The 8582-nt window shown below is 40.1% G+C and overlaps 1 pseudogene; it reads left to right on the top strand.

Annotated features, from left to right (window-relative positions):
- Window positions 1-2724: 2724 nt before the first annotated feature.
- Window positions 2725-3163, top strand: LOC144330934 (ubiquitin-conjugating enzyme E2 variant 1-like; annotated as a pseudogene).
- Window positions 3164-8582: the final 5419 nt, after the last annotated feature.

Raw genomic sequence — 8582 nt, 5'->3', positions numbered from 1 at the left:
CCGAACCCAGGTGATTCTCATATGCAGCTATGGGTGAGAAAAATGGCTCTAAACAATCAGTTGATTAGAAAAACCCTGAGAATTTAAAGTTTGCAAAGAGCATCATTCTGTTTTATCTTTTAAAAGACTTGGATTTCATAAATCGTGGTGTATTGCCCTACTGATATGAAATATATTTCTTACTCCAGTGATCTCTCCACCCTGTTCAGTCCCCCCATTGTTAGGGAGTGGGTATTGCATTATGTAGTGAGAACAGATACTGTTTAGCAATTTCATCACCGCTGATCGATGCAAGTTACAAAATCGCAGGGAGAGTTTTAGGGGGCATTTAAATCTCCTTGAGTTTCAGGGAAGCATCTATGCTGAGAAGAAACTGCATTCGGTTAGGGGTGTTCTGTATCCCACGTTACCCTAATTAGCAACTTAGCAACACAAGCCCTGTAGAGAACTGGCCTCATTTGGTGGGGCAGCATTGAGAGCCAGTTCTCTGGAATTTGGCAGCAAGTGAAAGCGCTATGGCTGCCAATTAGTTGGAGTTGCCTTCAACCCCTTGCTACTTAGTAGTGGCTTTTTAATTTGTGTTGGGTTTTCATATAAAGATTGATCTGACTCTGTGGATTTCTAATGTCCTTTTATTTGGTAAGTCAGTCCCAGCCTGGCAGTGTCACATAACACAAAATGTTAATTAAAAAAAAAAAAAAAGTCTTGGCTGAAACTGACTTTCAAAACTCAGCTCTCTAGTTCCAGATGAGAAAGAAAAAAAACAAAAACAAAAGCCAAAACAGAAGAGGATGGTGGAGTAAGATGCAACACCCTCCCTCCAGGATGCGAAACATCGGAGGAGAGGAGAGGCGTGGCCAGAGGAGGAAGAGAATGGAAGGGCAAAAATCTTTAATGCTATCTTTTTTTCTACAATAGCTTTGGGGTTACTTTCTTGGGTCTTTTAGAAAAGCCACGTAAGCAAGAGAATAGTCTGGCTGGTGAAAAAGAAAAGAGATGTTACAACAGTACATTCAAGCTCCATTTTACCTTCCAGGTTGGACGAAATTGCTTAACAGCCTCTTGAATATTCTGATTGGCTATGCATATGACCTTCCCAGCCAATCAGGTGGAACCTCTCTGGGGCCACCTCAGATGACTTGGAAACAGATCCTCTTGATTGGCAAGGTTCCCACCGCCACTATTCCAAGTCACGAGGCATCCTGACTGTAATAATATCTGGCAGGAGCTAATAAGGAAAGTTCCTGCTAACAACCTCATTGATAACTTGAATCGAGTGGGACCGTTCTTCCAGCTGTTAGGGCCAAGGTTGTTTCGGCTGTGGCAAACTGGACAGCTTGGGGTTGATGATTTAAGAGGAGTTGTACCACCTGCCAACGTGACCAAGTCACACAGAAGTCAAAGACCCACAGCCTAATCCTCTAAGGGCTGGGTAGTATTTTGTTTAATATGGCTTATGTGCTTAGAACTTGAAAAGTCCTGCTCCCAGTGGTTCTATAGTGTCTAGTAATGCCAAACTTACTATGTATGTTATATATGTAATACACGTGTGAGATTATTTATATGTGTATTATATCACACAAATATATTATATCGTATATGTGTATATACTCTCCCAGCCACCTGAAAGATAGTATTACAGTATTGTGGAAAAATCAACAATAGTGTCTTTTAATGACAGCCTCACTATATATATTTTATATATATATATTATATATATGCTCAAGATTATATATGTGTATTAGATCACAGTAATATATACATACATATGTATTTGAAAAATCAACCATAGTGTTTGTTAACGCCAGCCTTATTACTTGTGTGTCTGTGTGTGTGTGTGTGTGTGTGTATATATATATATATACCAACTTGAAAAGGCTTGTTCGCAATGGGTTCAACAATAGTGTCTAGTAAATACCAGGTCAACTGGGATTCTGGGGAGAGGTGGTTAAAGGTGTCATGGTTAGATTTCCTGGCTAACTCTTAATTCACTAGAAAATGCCTGTTAATGTCATCCTTCTTATTTATGTATTTACTTAATATTTTTTATATATGTACAACTCTGTATATCTGTATCTATCTGTCTATCTATCTATCTATCATCTACCTATCTACCTACCTACTACCTCTACCTTCTAAAGCATAGCTCAGTGAATGAAACTGAACCTTTGTTTGCTTAGCCAAGACCTTATAGCTTTTTAGGTCAACTCTACTCATCAGCTCTTAGGACCGGAATAAAGACTGTCAAAAGTGGAAGGACAGAACCTAGAAGTTACTTTTTGTCCTAAAATACTGATGAAACTTTCTTTTCTAGTTATTTTTCTCTTCCTTCCAAAATGAGAATGCCACAAAACAAACAAAATATAAAGCTCAACCACAACCACAGGCAGTCGAGCAGCACGGCTGGGTGAGCTGCAGTAACTGGAGGATTTGCTGCATTTGTTTCTCTCCATGGCTTTTGTCGTTTAGCTGCTGGATTGTCTTCTCATTTCTCATTTCTGCATACTCCAAAGTGTGGACTCACACGTGCTTATCTTAAAACAGCATCAAATTCTTGAAGAATCAGTTTTGCCACCAGCCTATGACTTTTTTCCCCCTAAAAAAGTTGGGGAAAGAGGAAGTAGGAGTCCTTGTATCTCTTTTCATCTCTTGAACACTCAACCCATTGATGACCTTACCCACTCTCATGGTTTTAAATACCATCTCCATGAACACTGATGCAAGATGGCAGCCACTGCAGGCTCAGGAATAAAAGTGCCTTGAAATCTCTGACTGCTGCAAGAACTCAAAGAAGACCAGAAAGGAAGAAGTGATGGCACAGTTAGCTTGGGGTCTAGAAGATAATGAAGATATAATACAAGATGGACAAGGATAATCACTGGACCTCCAAGTACAATTTATAAAAACCAAATATACAACCTTAAAATGGAATGTGAACCTAAATCCCCAGAAACACCCCCAGTTTGTAAGATTTGTAACAAAATCAATATGAATGTAATAGTGCTAATAGAATAGTGGGCCCAAGAGCCATGTATCAGTGCTAGCAAAATGGCAGAATTCATATTGCATTAGAATTGTTCTGTAAGAGCTTTGGTGCCTAACGATATCTAAAGAAAATATGAAACTCTCCCAGCCACCTGAAGGACAATATTACAGAAATTAAAAAGAAAAAAATATAGGTCTTCCCCTTCCCCCATTCGATTTCATCAGTCTTTATTCTCCACAGTAGTAAGTTTTCTAGCTATGTCTTATAGACCTCAAACTATAGAGAAGAAAGCTCTCATTCAAAGGCAATTTATCTTAAGACACTGTAAATGATACTCATTTTCATCTATTTGAAATATATAAATTATACTATAACAAAAATTAAAATACATATATACATGCATACATATATACCATTACAAAATTACTTCAGACCAATTACATTTATTTAATTTATTTTTTATTTTTTTAAGAGATGGGGTCTTGCTCTGTTGCCCAGGCTAGAATGTAGTGGTATGATCATAGTTCAATGCATCCTCTACTTCCTGGGCTCAAACAATCCTCCTGCTGTGGCCTCCCAAAGTGCTGGTATTATAGGCATAAGCCACTATGTCTGGTCTCAAATTAAATTTAATTTGAGAGTTTACTTGAGCAGAGAACAATTCATGAACTGGCAGCACTCAAAACCAAAAGAGCTTCAGAGAGTGCTACCCAGCCGTGTTAGCAGTGAGGTTTATAGGCTGAATACAGAAGCAAGGAGAGAAATTACTTGATTGACTATTGCTGTCTAGCTATATAGTCAATATAGCTGTACTTGAGTATTGTATAATGAGTCATTTGCCTTATTTGGATATGGTCCTATGGGAGGTCCCTAACTATATCTCCAATAACCTGGTTGGCTGTTTGTGATTGGCTGAGGCTTTCATTGTTAAATTTTAATTGTGCGAGTCATGTGCCAGGTACATTAATATAAACCTCATTCGTTTATTAAAAATATCTGGATTTGAGCTGTATTTCTGGCCACTGGAACAACATTATTGATCTAGATGGCTAAAGTTTTCAATGAATATTTGTGAAAAAAAGACTTGAGAGTTCTCATATGCCTTTTGGAAAGTCTTTTGGAAAGGCAGTCTTTGATTCATTTAGTTTTTTAGAAGCCTCAGCATGTCAATTAAAAATACATCCCATTGTTTTTGAGGCATTTTGGAATCTGTTTTTTTCTTCTAGTGTGCCTTGTCAGTTTAAACTTCCCTGTTTTTAATACTGTAATTATGTTGTCTTTAGTAAGGTTAATCTATTTTTCCAAAAATATACAGGTTTTTGAACCATAAGTTTTGTATATAAATGTAGCTAGTGTCTCACAAAATGAAGTCCCAGACTCCTGGAATCTTAAAAGAACCCATCTTCAGAAGCCACCTACCCAAGGCTCCTAACTGGATTCAATAAAGTTAATTATCAGATCCAGTCTGATTCTGAATCCTATCTGGCTAATTATTCAAATAGAGTTATAGAGAGAGCTAAAAATGTAACCTTGCAGAGTTGGAAGCTGAGAAGGAACTCACCCATGACCTTCAGTTGTAGTGAAAGAGCAATGGACACAGTGAGCCTGGTGTGCACCTTTTCTTCATCACTCAGGGCTCCTGAGAGTTGCCCAAGGGTTCCTTCAGATCTCACTTATGACACCAAATTGTTAAAGAAAAACTGTAGACAAATTTAACAGATTTTATTTGAGCAAACGATTCATAAATTGGGCAGTGATCAGAACTTAAAGAGATTCAGGGAGCTTCACTCTAGCAGCATGAGCAGCAAGCTTTTATAGACTGAACACGGAGGCAAAATTACCTGATTGGCTATAGGTAAGTGTTTGCCTTATTTGAGTATGGTCTGATGTGAGGTCCCTAGTTACACAACCAACTGGCTAGTTGGCTGCTTGCAATTGGCTGAGGCTCATTTTGTTTTAAAGTCAATTCCAAGAAATGTTTTCAAGTTCTAGTTTGCTTATAGAAGAGCTCTGGTTACCAAGACAACCTCCAGCTAATGGCTTCCTTCTTATTTGTTTTAACAATACATACACAACAAAATAAAACAGTTATGACAAGTACCAAATGAGTAATTTAGATAATTATATGAGCAGACTTAAGGGGGGGAAGACCAGGAAGGACCAATGTAGTCACAAATGGCACTGTAAGATACGGCTTGATCTCAACCTTAAAAGAAGAGGAAGGTTTTAGATAAGTACAGAAAAAGTGGAAGAGCATATTAGGTGAGAGCTTTGCCTCCTTTACTAACTTTGCAGATGAGACTCCCAGCTCTGCAGATGCAGAAGCCACACGGCATGCTCTGACTCATGCCTCAGCCTCTGCCTTTGGCTGATAGCCTTCAGCTACCCTCAAGAAAAATGTTTCTCCATCTTCCAAGTGTCCTGGTCACCTCCAGACTATGGATTGCTTCGGTTGCCATGTTACGACCACAAGGAATACTGACGTTTTCCTAGTGCTGGCCTCTTGGCATGAGTGTACATTAGGAAATGGGGAGTCTTAATTTACACAACGAGTACGCACAGCACAAAGCTATTAATCCAGAGGTTTTCCTCTCTATAATGGGGTAACGATAGCTTATTTATTTATTTATTTATTTTGAGACAGGTCTCGCTCTGTCATCCAGCCTGGAGTGCAGAGGTACAATCACAGGTCATTGCAACCTCCGCCTCCTGGGCTCAGGCTATCTTCCCACCTCAGCCTCCCAAGTAACTGGACTACAGGTACATGCCACCACACTTAGCTAATTTTTGTATTTTCATAGAGATGGGGTTTCACCATGTTTCCCAGGCTGGCCTTGAACTCCTGAGCTCAGTGATCCACCTGCCTCGGCCTCCCAAAGTGCTGGGATTACAGGCATGAGCCACCGCACCAGCATGATAGCTTATTTAAAGGCATTTCTGAATAGTGAGTACTTCAATTATATATTAAAAATTACAGACTGATGAAAGTTCATTGTTTTTAAACACCAAAGCTCAAAAACCTACTGGGTGCATCACTTGTAAAACCATGTTATGATACAGATGTATCCTCAGGGTGACTGAGGCTAGTCAGACAGTGAGTTGTTCACTCAATGCTCTGTGAGCCTTATAGATTTTTTAGTTGTATCTGTTTTAATATCTTTTTTTCTTTCCTTCTTTTCTTTTCTGTTTTCTTTTCTTCTTTCTTTCTTTCTTTTTTTTTTTGGTCTGCAACATCACTTTCAGCCAATGGAGTTTCATTTTTCATCTCAGCTTCTGTTTCCGACTCTCTGTGGATTGGGAATCCAGATGAAGTTGTTATTCTAATTGTTATTTTTAAAAAACAAAGGCTTAAATATACGGTCTTATGAACTCTCCTCTGGGTAAAATATGTGGCCGTGAGTGCCCAGAATGTGAATCATCTTTGTTTTCCACTCTCCTCCTGTACGCTACCCACTTGGAGACCCTTTTTGTTACTTCCTGATATTTACCTGTATTCAAGATGAGTCAGGTTGCCAGGCTGCTAATTTCTGGACATGTGAGTTATTTCTGTGGTTTTGCTCCAATATACCACCAAAGATAAGATAGATCCCTTTCTCTGCCAGTGCCATCTTCAGTAGCAGGTGTCAACTGATAGATTTGAATAGATAATTTATATGTCTATTATTTGAAACCTGGAGCATTTCCTGTAGTTAGCTCTCTCCTCTACAATTTTCTGCAAAAATTACAAGAAGAATGGACCCATCTCAAAAGGTAACCAGAAGGTACCTTGAAGCTGTTATTTGCTTGGCGAGAGATGGGGCTGTGGTCAGGCGATGGAAGTAGTGGATAGCTGAATAGATGGGTAGCTGGATGCTCAGGGCTTTCTGCAGCAGCACTGGGAGAAACTCTAGCATCGAGGAGGGAGTGGAGCCCAAGAGGGACAATGGAAAGCCCTCCATCAAAGGTAGATGAGACCTCCATAATAACAGGACATTAGTATAGAGACTGGTTTGGTGAAAGAAGTTGCCACTGCTGAGGTGCCAATTAAAAGAGGCTGTTGTGTCCTGGAGAAAGGAAGAGCAAGGGTATGCTTGTGCCCAGTGTTGGTTTTCTGTGGCACCCCAGCACAGAGAATAGTGGAGCTTAATGCCAGATTTCCCTCCTGCTGAATTCAACCAGTTTTGAAAATGAACAGGGGAGACAAAGAAGTGCAGACCTGCTTCACAGAGATTCATGCTAGCCGTCTTCACCACCATCACTATGGAGCATTACCTGGCAGTGATTTTTGGCCTTGCACACAGAAGGGGGAGGCATGGTTCCTGCCTGCATAGGGCTCACGTAAGGGGACAGTCACACTGCCATGGATTCTCTGCCAATAGAACAATCATAAGGTCGTTGACAAAAAGTCCATTGTTCATATGCTTTGTGATTTAATTGTTAAAGACCAACACCTAAATTATCAGTTAGCATCACAACAAACTATTGTAATGAGGAGACCCCAAAAATGCAATGACTCAGGTAAGATAGAAGTTGATTCCTTTCTTACCTAACAGTCCTGGGGGGTGCGCCTGATCAGCAGGAGGCTTTGTCCATGCAGTGACTCAGGGACCCAGGCTGCTTCCAGCTTGTTTATTCTCTATTCTCTAAATCATTTTTCTTGTCTGTCTAGGTGCCATGCCCAGATAGCCAGCCAGCAGGAAAAAAAAAGGGAAGAATATGAGTGGCATGCTTGCAAAGCATTACAGACTTGTCTACAAATAGCACACTTCTCATCCATTGGCCAGAATGTGGTCACGTGACCACCGTTCACTCCATGGGGTCCTGGACATGTGGTGCGTTCCTGGGCCACACATCAGCCACACTTCTCTCACTGTGGAAGGGCAGTGGAGTAGGTTTTGGTGAACCCGCATCACATGGGGCTTCACCTTACATTTTGATCCGGGGTTTTCTTCAGTTTTGTAGTTTTTGTTTTTTTTTTTTAAATCTAACAGTAAGTTTGTAGAATTCAATAATTTCCAATCCCTTTTTAGTAGTTGCACTAACTTTGTTTCGTCTTCTGAAACCTCTTTTATTTGCTGCTTTAAGCCCCTCCCTCTGCCTCTAGTTTTTAAAAGAAAAAACATACTTTCTTCCTTTAGTTGGAATGAATGAGGATTCTTGGAAGAATTTTCCACCATTTCTTAAGAATGGTTGGTGTTGCCAATTCAGGTTTGAAGACTTGGATAAGAAAAGAGTAACCTATGGAAAGGTCAGGCATTTTAGAGGCTGGAGAGGAGGGAGATTGAGAGGGGAAGCGGGGAGGACAGTGAAAATATACAAACTCCTCACAAAACGGGAGCCCTACAGGAATATGAGTTTTTTAATTCTTCATTGTTTCTTTTTGTCACATTGTAGCTGACTCTTCTTTTGCCCCAAAGACAGGGCACTGGCTGGTTACTTACAAAAAGTGGTTCCCAACATGAATCCAGCAGAAGGGCTGTGGGAAAAACTGCTTTAGTTTAGGTTTAGACCCACCAGGTTCCACTAAACATCCAGTAACATCATGACAGATGTTTAACAAGGATAAGATGACCTTGGGAGACTCCTTCCCTACAACCCAATCTCCCCCAGCTTTGGA

This window comes from Macaca mulatta, chromosome 8 (genome assembly GCF_049350105.2).
Source record: "Macaca mulatta isolate MMU2019108-1 chromosome 8, T2T-MMU8v2.0, whole genome shotgun sequence".
In the NCBI taxonomy this organism is placed as follows: Eukaryota; Metazoa; Chordata; class Mammalia; order Primates; family Cercopithecidae; genus Macaca; species Macaca mulatta.
Note: the sequence above shows the minus strand (reverse complement) of the source record. Positions and strands in the feature narration are given on the sequence as shown.